Source organism: Ruditapes philippinarum, unplaced genomic scaffold, assembly GCF_026571515.1.
Source record: "Ruditapes philippinarum isolate M1 unplaced genomic scaffold, ASM2657151v2 ctg2573_1_1_1_1, whole genome shotgun sequence".
Classification (NCBI taxonomy): domain Eukaryota; kingdom Metazoa; phylum Mollusca; class Bivalvia; order Venerida; family Veneridae; genus Ruditapes; species Ruditapes philippinarum.
In genome coordinates this window covers 8,274-21,210 of record NW_026856298.1, presented here as the reverse complement: position 1 = coordinate 21,210, position 12,937 = coordinate 8,274, and the positions used below count along the sequence as shown (strand labels likewise).

At 33.5% G+C, this 12,937-nt stretch overlaps 1 long non-coding RNA gene across 1 annotated transcript; it reads right to left on the bottom strand.

Moving 5' to 3' along the window:
* Nucleotides 1-8,419: 8,419 nt before the first annotated feature.
* On the bottom strand, nucleotides 8,420-11,588 carry LOC132746130 (uncharacterized). Its single transcript, XR_009627949.1, has 4 exons — nucleotides 11,191-11,588; nucleotides 10,390-10,491; nucleotides 9,541-9,677; nucleotides 8,420-8,621 (listed from the first exon to the last, which is right to left on the bottom strand). It is a non-coding gene; the product is annotated as an uncharacterized LOC132746130 (long non-coding RNA).
* Between the last annotated feature and the right edge of the window lie 1,349 nt (nucleotides 11,589-12,937).

Here is a 12,937-nt window from a genome sequence, read left to right as displayed (position 1 = left end):
TCTGATATTGAATTGACGTTTATAACCTTTATGTCCTTTCCATTAACCCCAATTATATTAAAGTAACATATTTCATTTGCTCCATGTTTAGCTCGACTATACGAAGTATATGGAGAGCTGTCTTACTCGCCCCGGCGTCGGTGTCCGCGTCCAGATTTCAGATTAAAGTTTTGGTGCAGTAAAATATTGTTCACTATAACTTATTCATTTCTTAAGGTATCAACTTCAAATATATGTTCCTTATCATCAACCACATCATATGTGTAAAGGTTCATAACTCTAGCACCAATATTTTCAGATTTATCTCCCCTTGAACTTAGAATTTTCCTTAAAAAATACTATTTTTACTGGTACTTCTTTTTTTCTAAAGGGATCAATCTCATACTTTAAATATATGTAACTTATGATCATCCACATCTTATTTGACAAGGTTCATAACTCTAGCATCTATATTGCAAGAATTATTTCCCCATAAACTTAGATTTTTTACTAGAAAAATGTTATTTTTACTATAACTTTTTTAGTTTTAAAATTATCTACCTCAAACTTCAAATACTTATTCCTTATCATCAATTACATTTTATATGACAATGTTCATAACTCTTGAAGCAATATTTACAGATTTATCTCTCTTTGAACTTAGGATTTTCTTTAAGAAATATTATAACTTCTTTACTTTTTAAGGTATCTACTTCAAACTTCAAATATATATTTCTTATCATTACACACATGTTGTGTGACAAGGTTCATAACTCTAGCGTGACTATTTCTAGAATTATTCCCCTTGATCTTGGAATTTATGTTAACAAATGTTATTTTTTACTATAACTTAATACATTATTATATATGTTAATTGATTTTTCTTTCATACTTTTGTCCTTCTACTGCGTCCAGTATTTAATTAGTCCAGCTTGTTCTAAGTTATTTGGTCGGCAGATTGTCTTAATACCGTCTTTGTTACTGTTTTGTTTCCTGAACAGTCTAGCCAAAGAAGAGGACAGTGAGAAACTATTTTCACCAATCTTTCAAATTATTGAAATCCTGTAACTCATAATGGTTCAGTTGAATAATATATAATAAATGCTTTCCATCACTATTTGCCTCTTTTGTGATTTTTGCTCTGGGAAATACACATGGATTGCCTTATTTAGCGCAGTCTGGAATTGGTCTTGATGTTCATAAACTCCAATTCCTTGAAACAATGTCAACATCTGAAATGAAATCAAAATAATCTTAAATAAAAAGAAAATATACTGTAGATCTGCTTTGTAATTATATTAGAGCTCGACCATGTAAAAATCTCTCTAAATCTTCTAACAGGAAGATTATTTTCTTTTGTCACAAAGAGCTTTTATTTTCTTTCTGCTAATCATGCATAAAGAATGTTTACATTTGTCCCTTTAAGTGCTTTTGGGACCGTCATTAGTTAGTATACAAGTATACAATTATAGCATTTGGAAGAAAGAACTACTGCTTCCCACCACAAACTTCCTCCTAACTGGAATTTCATCTTTCCTGGTACATGAAGGTTATTTAAAAAAAAAATTCTTTCTTAAAACTATCTGGTATTCTCACAATCTTATATAACTAAGAAATAAAGCTTAATGTTATAAATGCCACCAAATAATTAATTTCTACATACGTGGTACAATTCAAATTTACATAAAAATAACATACAATTATTTGAAAAGTTTTAATTCAGCTTCAGAAAAATCAACTCTATGTTCTTGTTTTTTCCATTGGATGCTGTCCATGTCTGGTAAGCTCTGATGTCTTCTAGGAAGGAGCCTGTATCTGAGTATACCAGATCAACTTTCCGGTCTTTGAAAAAAAATTATTTTTTTTCATTTGATTGAAAATATTTGGCATGTAGAAACACGACCTATACCATTACTATATAAACTGATTTTTTTGGCAAATCGTTTCACATTAAAACAATTTGATTTTCTGTAATGACAGAAAAACAAAGTTTTCGTTTTAGGTAGAACCTATCGGTATATTTAAGATTTTTATGCTCCCACAAAGTGGGAGCATATAGCGTTGCACTTGTCCGTCCATCCGTACGTCCATCCGTCCGTCCGTACGTCCCGAAATCTTGTGAACGCAACTCCTCTTAAACCGGATAGCAGATTTTGCTTAAACTTCCAGGGATGAACAACCTAAATGTGTAGATGGTAGTAAAGGAAGAAATTTTTGCTGCGACAAAATTTAACAGAATTATGGCCCTTTGTTGATTTTGTCACTATATACTATGTAGAAATTTTTGTGAACGCAACTCTTCTTTACCGGATGGCAGATTTTGCTTTAACTTACAGGGATGAACAACCTTTATGTGTAGATGGTAATAAAGGAAGGAATTTTTGCTGGGACGAAATTTAACAGAATCATGGCCTTTTGTTGATTTTTTCACTATATATTATGTAGAAATTTTGTGAACGCAACTCCTCTTAAACCGGATGGCAGATTTTGCTTAAACTTCCAAGGATGAACAACCTTAAAATGTAGATGGTAGTAAAGGAAGGAATTTTTGCTGCGACCAAATTTAATAGAATTATGTCCCTTTGTTGATTTTTAGTTTTCAACTTGTGGCACATGTAGTCAAAAAAATGTTTGACCTAGAGTCATTAGATTGATAGGACAGTGGCGTGTGGGGGCATCCGTGTCCTATGGACACATTTCTAGTTTACTATTAAATTTGTCTGAACATCAATATCACCAGTTTAGAAAATGCAAATTCTTAAATCTGAAAGTACAAGGCCCAGATCCGGACGAAATTCATGGTCCTCTGACGATGTACTACCATTAACTACAATGGTTTTTTCATGGTTCTGTAACGATAAACATCCATAGTAAACAGTGATAGTATATAGTAAGACTTAACAAAAACTGTAAACCTATATGAAAAACTAAAAACTATAAAAAATGGCCTAATTGTATGTCAGCTTATAGTACCAGGGCATTCCGAAAATAGCACACTTATTCATGATTTATTTGTGCTAATATCCATTACAGCATAAATACTTTTGTTTACTATTTAACCATTCATTTGCAATATTGTGACATACTTTATTGATAAGGTTAAATTGTATTCATTTTTTATCAATTAATTCTCTAAACTCACCATCTAGTCCGGTTCATAGCTGTTTGCCAATCAAACACATTTTTTGGCATTTAGCATTCTGAAGAAAGTCACCTTTTGTACAAAATGTAATTTTTCTGTAATTTCTTTAGTCGCCACAGTAGGATATTTCCTTTTTATCACACTTATCATGATATTGTACGGTCTGGTATTGGTTTTTGTTGTATGTTGACTTTCTTTTCCGAAATTGAATGGGAGGAAATTTAGCCCTCTGGAAACAACATAAGCGTTTTGACCGTCGCATTTACTTGCTTTGTGTGAGGAAAAGCGTCTTTAAGCTGAGATTGAGGGTGATTGTTATAATGGTGTTGTGATGACTTGCTGGGCGATGATTTTAAAGATGATGGGTTTCCAGGTGGCTCAAATGTTGGGAGTCTCCGGTCAAGATGACTTTCGGCTCAACCTTTGAAACGTTTCATCTTTTATTTTCTTCTTAGACTGTGTACCTCCTCTTTTGACGCGAGAAACTCCGTCCTTGGAACACATCTGAAATTAATAAATATCAGTACTGCAATTCATGAATAGCCCTTGTTTAAAACTTTAATGATGACCAGCAATGTCAAGGTTGCAATAATGGCTATTGTGTTTGGTTTAGATCACTTGATGGTTGGGTGGTATTATCTGTATATATGCCTGTAGTTAAATTAATGTCTATCTACATGTAAGGAAAACCTATGAATCCTTTGGTGCAAAATCAATTTTGACTCAAGGGTCATATTTGAACAATTTTGGTAGTGGTCCATTAAATAATATTCTCTGCAACACAACAAAGCCTTAGTCTTTTTATGGATTCGAGAATTCTTTAAATTTTCACTACAATCCTAAAAAGAAAATCTGTAAGCCCCTTGTTAGGGGCCAATTTTATCAACAGGTTCATCATTGAACCTATAATGGATGGGCCAGTTTTTAAACCACAGGGTCATCATTTAACCTACATTGTATAATGATTGTGACCCACAAGGAGATGTACATGCCAATTATCTTTGGCTTAGCCCTTATGGTTTCAGAAAAGATTTTTTTTTTAATTTCCCATAAAACCTATGTAAAATCACGTGACCTTGTGACGATGTCTAAAACAGTCTTAATAGAGACCCACTACACCTTGCCACATGCCAAATATCTAAGCTTTAGGCATTGTGATTCTTGAGAAGATTTTATATTTTTTATTTTAGTTTTATTCATTTCTAAGGATGGTATATCTCATTACCCTGCATTAACAAAATTAAATAAAAAAGTAGGAATTTTTAATGTTAATTTAAATAAAGTAGGCCTTTAGTCATATTATATTGTGATCATCGATTTATGTTTTGAGCTTTTTGCTGCCATGCCACTTTGCCTAAACTTCGCCATGTTACGATGTATTTGTTTGAAAATAAGCAATTTTAATTTTGATTGAATGTTAAAAACCGTCATTATTCATGGAAAGTTTGTCAGAGGCATCGGGAGAAATAACGAAATGGCGTTGTCTGTTCATCCCTCTGAATCCAAAACTAGTTTCTTTAGAATGGATTGGTTGTATATCAAAATTTCAGTACTTTACTTTATTCATACATAAGAAAACTAGAGCAAAAAAACCTTCGTGATGAAATCCATTAAATCATTTTATTTGAAACCACGATACGGGTATTTAAGTTATTAAAAATAATTTGCTTATACCTTAAGCGCACCAGAGCTGGCACATGGTGTGCTTTTGGATCGTTCAATGTCCGTCGTCTGTCGTTCATGCACATTCAGGTGGTTAAAACTATAATGGTCACATTTTTACCTTAATTGTCACCAAACTTAGTCAGCGATTGCAGTGATTGTACGAGTTTAGACATGGGTCATCTACGATGAAAAACAAGTTACATAAACCAATAAATAGAACTTTTGTCAAGACTCTAATTGTGACTGTTTCATTTCAAATATCCTGGAAATTTGTCAGAAATATTGTTCTGATGTTTTCTAGCTCAAGTACAAATATAGGTCAAAATCTATGTCACAGCCCAAATATTGAAAGCCTTAAAGGCTTCTGTTTCGGTCCAAAATTCCAGGATTTTTTTCTGAAAGATTGTTTTAATGATTTCTAACTAAAATTTATATGTTGGTTACCCGAGGTCAAAAACTGGGTCACACATAGATATAGAAAATCTTGTTAACTATCTTGAGGTGACATTTTTAACCCAAATTTCGGAAAGGTTTATGCGTTGATTTCTAGCTCACTTTCGAATATGGGTCCTTTTGGGTCAGAAAGTAGACCAGATGTGGAAAAACATTGTTAACACTATAATTTAATATTTTCAGGCCAAATACGATTCGTATTCTGGAAATACAACAAGGCTGTTTAAATTATTTCTATGGATAATTTGAATATGGGTCATAAGGGGTCAAAAACTAGTTGACACAACCTGAATATGGAGTGAAAAGCTTTGTTTATATTTTCACTATTATTGCCGTTGCAGATAAAAAAGTAATGATATCAATCTAGGATTATGCCATTATATCTGCTTTTCGTTCATAGCTAACAATATTAATTGTTACTTAATAACCAGTTGAGCGATAGAAGGGGTCATCATGACCCTCTTGTTAGCTCGCCAGAGCCGAACGTATTTGATATTAGTATCAAAGGGGGATACTCCGGCGTCCGGCGTCTCCTCTAAAACTACTGGGCAAATTTTCTTCAAATTTGGAGCTAAAAATAGAATAACCTTTAAACATCTTCTACTACAAAACTATTTGATGGATGATCACCAAACTTTGTCTGTAGCATTCTTGAGTAGTCTTTTATCAAGTTTGCTCATATTAATTTGATTGGCCCCTTTTATGTGTCTCTAGGGCTAAAAATAGAAAAAAAACCTGAAGACATCTTCTTCTACAGAACTAATGAATGGATGATCACCAAACTTTGTCTGAAGCATTCTTGGGTAGTCTTTTATCAAATTTGCTCATATTAATTTGATAGGCTCCTTTTAGGGGTCTCTAGAGCTAAAAATAGAAAAACCTTTAAACGTCTTATTCTATAGAACTAATTGACGAATGATCACCAAATTTTGTCTGTAGTGTTATTAGGTAGTATTTTATTAAGTTTGATCATATTTATTTGATTGGTCCCTTTTAGGGGCCGCTAAAGCTAAAAATAGAAATACCTTTAAATGTCTATTTTTACAGAACTAATTGATAGATGATCACCAAACTTTGTAGCATTCTTGGGTACGCTTTTATCAAATTTGCTCATTTTGATTAGATTGGTCCCACTTTAGGGGCCGCTAAAGCCAAAAATAACGAAACCTTTGAACATCATTGCCTACTGAAATAATTGATAGATGATCACCAAACTTTGTAGCATTATTAGGTAGTCTTTTATCAAGTTTGCTCATATTAATTTGATTGGCTCAAATTTAATATTAGAAAAATAATGACAAAGGATAATTTCCAACACTGAAAAGCAGTTGTTTCTGGTGAGCGACTCAGCGTCATGGCCCTCTTGTTGTCAAGTCATGTTTGATTAAATATAATAAGAGATTTGTATCATACGACAGTTTAAGTCTATTCAACTGTGTGATTGTGTTTAAATACTTATAATATTGTTGTTTTTAAGGTTACAAAGTGTAAATTTTGAAATATGTTTTCTTGCTGTTATACACTGTTTTTTTGTCTTCAATAAAAAAATATGCATTGAATGGTTTGTTTCTGTTATTGTTTTAGCTGACAATCCGAAAACAACAGGAAGAGCTTTTGTACACATCCTCACATTTGCCTTAGGTTTTGCTTGCAGGTTTGTGTCAGGGAAATGGTCCTCTATGGTTATTTAACATGGTGGACACAGTTCCCATAACTCGAGCTGGACCTATTGCAGTTATGCCCTTTACTTCGTGTAAAACACTGCAATTAGGACATCTCTTGTTATGCTTTTGGTTCAACGTTATAAAAAAGAGTAATGTACATTGCTGCTTGTCACTGTTGCTGGACTTGATTTTAAAGTCATGCCATTATAAAAGTATATAGGTTCCAGATTTACTGATGGAAGAAGATCACCAATGCTTCATTGTCTCAGCCACTAGCGGGGACCGAATAGAACCACTCACTTCCCTTAAGCTAGTTGGATAGCTTCCTCTCGTTGGAAATTTAAATTTTTGTGTCGGCGAATGGCAACACAAGTGAAGTCAGCGACCTTATAGTCTGGCCAGGGATGACAACAAATTACAATATAAACTTGAATATAATTATCAAGAAAAACACGTTTTGATATCAGAAAGGAAATAAGATTTTGTCCAATAACATTTATATGAAGTACGTTTCTTATAAAGATTTTGTAGAAAGAGTGATGTCCTAAGTCTGAGCTTTGAAGCTACCTGACGACTTTGAATTAAATGTATCTTTCACTAGCTTTTAAAATTTGTGTTAGGACGCTAATCGTTACATTTTTGAAAGCTTACTATACAGCAGGTCAGTGGTTTTACTTATCATCCTGACAGAATGTGTACGTGTATCATTTAAACCTTAACTAAATACAAATTGAATATAGTTGGAAAAAAATCTTATCTCAGAATTCCTTTATTAGTCAGCAGAGCAACACTCTTTGTCGGACAACATTTGGTTGTTCACAAGAGGCGTTATTCTACGGAAATAAGATATTTTTGATCAGCTTTACTGTGGGAAAACTTATTATTTTTGTTGTAGATTTTTGCACTTTAGAGGATTGCACTGCAGAGGTTCCACTGTATATTACTAAAGAAAAGAAGACCTGTTTTGTAAAGTTTAAGACCAAGCGGTAATCTGTTTTTAGTCCTTTACTATTAAGATTCGCCTGTATCTTTCACGCTGTTGGTATCGTTGAGCCAGGTCTTCAACAACAGTCATTTCAGCTTCTTCTTGAAGTGTCATCTGTTTCAGCTGTTGTCCGTTTGAAGGTATATAATGCCTCAGAAAACATCGTTTTATTCTTCTTTAGAAAGGGCAAATATGAGCTCTATTACGTTTAAATAAGTGTTTACAGCATGTGAGATGCTTATCGTCTAAATGATATAGCGATAATGTGAAATTCTTTATCATAAAAGTAGTAAAATATAAAGAAAAAAGTATTTTGACTGCTATACAAAATACTAAACGTTGGTTAAGGTAACTGGCCAATGGGTAACTTTTTTAGAAACTGTATAACTGACATCAAAACAAAAGGCTTTAGAGATATAAAAGTATTTCTGGGGCATAATGGACCATTAATCGAAAGAAGTAAACTGATTTATTTTATTGTTTGCTATATCTATTTGATTATAAATTAAAACATAGGAACACAGATTATTATTTGTTGTTTATTTTGTATATGTATACAATAAATTACAAAACGAAAGTTGTTATTGACATTGCGGCTGCTTATGATGGTTATTATTATGTTGTAAGTTCTAAGATCGCCTAAATATGTCACAACGGTATTTCTGTAATAATTTTACATTCAGCCTTTAGCAATAGCTTGTCATCTCAGCTTCGCTGCAACAGTATCTGTTCCCTGAAAAAAAAAAATATGAGGTAAAAATAATTATAAATTTAAAATCCACGAGAAACTACCTCTTTTACTTTACTGCAAATTCATTGGGCTCTTCAGGAACAAGGCCTGCTTGATGACTTCGTGTATGATTCGAACGAAATACATGGGACTCTTCTTTGGACAGTAAATGTAGAATGTCACCAAATAACCTTTACAGTGTCAAAGTGTCTTAAAATCAGTTTGAAAACTGCTATATAATGTGATTCATTAACAAACAATTGAACAATTGAAGTTTCAGAAATTTGTTGTTATGAGAACTCCAGAATTACGACATATTCAAGTTTTCGAATAAGCAATAGACCAATGTCTCGGAACTTCTCTGAACTTTTTCGCCTTAAATACGTAATCAGTAACAATTATTGGAAATTTAATCTCTGACCTAACAGAGTACAGATTAGTGTTAATTCTAAAAAATTAAGCACAAAATCCACATCTCAACAGTGTTGTAATAAAAGGACCATTATGCCCCAGAAATGCTTTTTATTTTTTACTTTTCAAAAGCTTTTTTGTTTTGGTGTCCTGTTTAAGTTTTCAAAAAGTTTTTTTTTTAAAGAAAGAACAAAATATTCGTTTCTAATGCATAATATACTTTTACTTATGTAACAGTGATATTAAGACTATTTAGAGTATAGCTGTCATGCATTGTTCCTTTTTTCATCAAGCTTCATATCTAGTTACGCCCGAACGTGAAAATTACTCCTGAATTGTGCAAAAGTAACGCCGATTTTACTGTCTAAATGTATTTTGTATACTGCATACGAACGGCTCATTTCAAGAATGTATTTGCACATTAAGGCAATTCGTGCTATTTGTGCCTTGATTTCTTTTTCTACTCGTTATGCTCGGTATCAATGTTAATCAAGGAGAAGTAGAAAATAACCTTTTTAATATGATCGTCGTGTTTCTTCTCTTGTTACTTTCGCTTTCGCCTTTTTCGCATCTTCCTTTTCTAAAAAGTTTACACATTTAGGAGTAGTTGGTCTGACCTTACATAATAAACTCATTATCTTGATATACCTAAAAGTACAAAATGAATTCTTGTCATTAATTCGATAATATGCTGATCGTAAGGCAAATGCTAAATAGATGAAATAAAACTGCAATAAATGACTTTTAGAAATTTGGCTACAGTTAAAGTAAACAGTATTATATCACGCTGATAAACCTGAAACTAGCGTGTTTGTCTTAATGGCGTCCATAATCTTAGATTGAAAAAGGTAACCACACCTATAAACCGTTGGTTAAAGTGAACAATTTCACTGGTTTATGTGGGAAAATGACACAATCAAAATAAAGAAAAAGCTTAAAACTCCAAATGTTGGTATGCCCTCCCGTCTTTCCATCCTGGTATAAAACTAAGATGTTGTTTAAACTTGGCATAAATGATATAATAAATGCTTTGAAACATTCCATTTAGCTTATAGAAAACAGATCTACGAGTGACAGCATGAACCAAAAATAACGTGCCCAGGGCATGCAAATTTTCACCTCTTATATGATGTTTTGTCTAAATTTGATAAAGCATACAATTCCTATGGATGATTACATGCAACATATTAAAAGATGGGTGAAGATGGGTTTTGTCTAAATTTGATTTATATAGTGCCCGATTGAATCAAAACCCAACAAACAAAGCAACGGACTTTATTGTGATAAAAATATAAAGCATACAATTCCTATGGATGATTACATACAACATATTAAAAGATGGGTGAAAACAAGTCCTTACTTATGGTTCTTTTCTACTTCACCAGTCCTCCAGGGAGGGGGTTTGCACGATATCATCACAACACATACCATTAGTATGACTATGATACGGGCGTCCATGTTTCTGTTGAGAAATGAAATGAAAGATTTTGTTTAATTATTTAAAGAGGATATGGTGCGGTCGCGAAAATATATGAAAAATAATAGTCAATAATTGTTCATTAATTTCATTTATGTAATTGGTTTAAAAAAAATTTATCTCATTATTTATATCAAATGATATATGTTTAATTATGCCACATGTTGGAGCCTTTCTGCTAGGTTGTCTATGCTACTGCAAACTCCAAACTAGTGCCTTCTCGTTTCTAAATAAATATTTAAAGATGTTTTGTAATAACAAGCTCGACAAGAAAAACAAGAACACCACAAGCGGTGAAAATGCCAGTCTCCTGCAACGACCATCAGCCACCAATTTTTATATATTACATGTTATTAAAAGTCAAAAGGGACATTATTCCTATGACATTGTTTTCAGGATAATTCCATTGTCCTATCATGATAATCAAGTATTCCTAGTGTTACGTAAAACTTTTCTATATTTCATAATTTGAAATCATTTTAAATAATAAGCTTGAGCTTTTTTTTTTCAAAATTGAACACAAATATGTAAGAAATATCAACATTGAATAGCTATCATCTAAATATATCATCATCATCATCATTAGCATCATCGATCGTTATTATTAAAACCATCATTATCATAAGTATAAACATTATTTATGATATTTATTATCTTCTTATAAATATATAATTAGACTGTTACCTTATTCTGTAAACGTATATCCTTGATCACACTAAACCGACGTAATAAATGGTCGACAGCTGATCGCTTGATAAATCCAGACAACCAGAATAAACGAAGAAAAATGTGAAGGAGAAAAAACACCATCAAACCAAACCGTCAGAGAATAAAAATTAACATTCGCTATGTATTTATTTTTATATTGGGTTAATACTATTTATCAGTCACCGTTCAGTTTTATTAAATGCCTCTTAAAGTAGAGGATTATGCTAATACATCTTCTCATTTAATAACAAAACAAATCTGGACCAATAGAGATAAACACTTGTTGATAGTGTGACGGAAACATACCTTATAATTCATATGATTACCTTCTTTTCTTAAACGACATCCTTTTTGTAAACGTTCGCCGTTTGCATTAGAAAATATAGGACAATAGTTTCATAAATTAATCAAGATAGTAGGCATTCTAATTATTTTATTATCAAATAGATATAAGTTAAAAGAATCATTAGCAGTGTTTATATTTTAAATTGTTAGAAATAATTTCAATTTACCGACTCTAATAAAATTTCGTTTGAATCAGTATCAAGACATGTTTATTATTTTTAGCCAATCAAAGTCATTGTTTTTTATTCACTACGGAGATGGTGCATTTATATTATAAAACAGGCCGTGCAAAAGACTCAATTTATTGATTCAGGCCATTCGTTATCTCAATAGGTAGAGCGTTGGATTGTGAATTGGATGACCCGGGTTTGATTTCCGGACGGCGCAGGTCACTTCATTGTGATTGATCATGAAATGCTTTCAACGGTCATTCGCACCGTACCTCTGCTCTGGCATGTACAGAAGTATCAGTTCCTTGCGAAAGTGAAGGCAACTAGTACTGGTAAACTGCTTTGACAGCTTGCCCAGGAACGATGCGGTGGTTGAACTGTGCTGTGAATTCAATGTGGCTTACTGCCGTGATCCGGAGTGAAAACTACCACCACCGTCAGAAGATTCTTCTTCTCCAAATCACGACGGCGTGCACGTTGCGGAGAGAGCACACGGCAGGTCAAGGTCAAATCATCTCAAGTACCAGAGATGATAAGGTGACCTGTCATGACTACCTCTAGAGGGTGGCGTTAACAACTTCGTCGGAAAGCTGACTCATTGGCAGTTTTGTCGACTCTTTCACCACCATTGAACGAAGAACAGGCTCCAGGAAGTTTTGCCATGAAAATGAGCCAATGGACCGGCAAGGATGCTTTAATCTCGGACATATAGTTATTTCGGCGCCGAGTTTAAACAAACCTAAAATCACACGTGAGTAGAGCCGTCCGGTTAACTCAATAAATAGAGCGTTACTCAAGTTCGATTCTTGGTCGGCGCATGGGTCACTTTCGTAAATCTTTTCTACGGTCATTCGTCTTGTACCTATGCCCTGGTATGTACAGAAGTTTCATTTCCTTCAAAGCTGAAGTAAATGCAACTAGTACTGGTTTAACTGCTTGACTGCCTGCCCAGGAGCGATGCGGTAGCTGAACTGTGCTCTGGTAAATTCAGTGTCGCTTACTGCCGTTATCCGGAGTCAAAACTACCGCCTCCACCACCACCAAAAGAATATGTGAGGAAGAGCACAGCACTTTTGTTTTACCTCGACTATATGAAGTATATGGAGCGCTGTCTTACTCGCCCCGGCGTCCGCTTCCGCGTCCAGATTTCAGATTAAAGTTTTGGTGCAGTAAAATATTTTCCACTATAACTTTGTCATTTCTTAAGG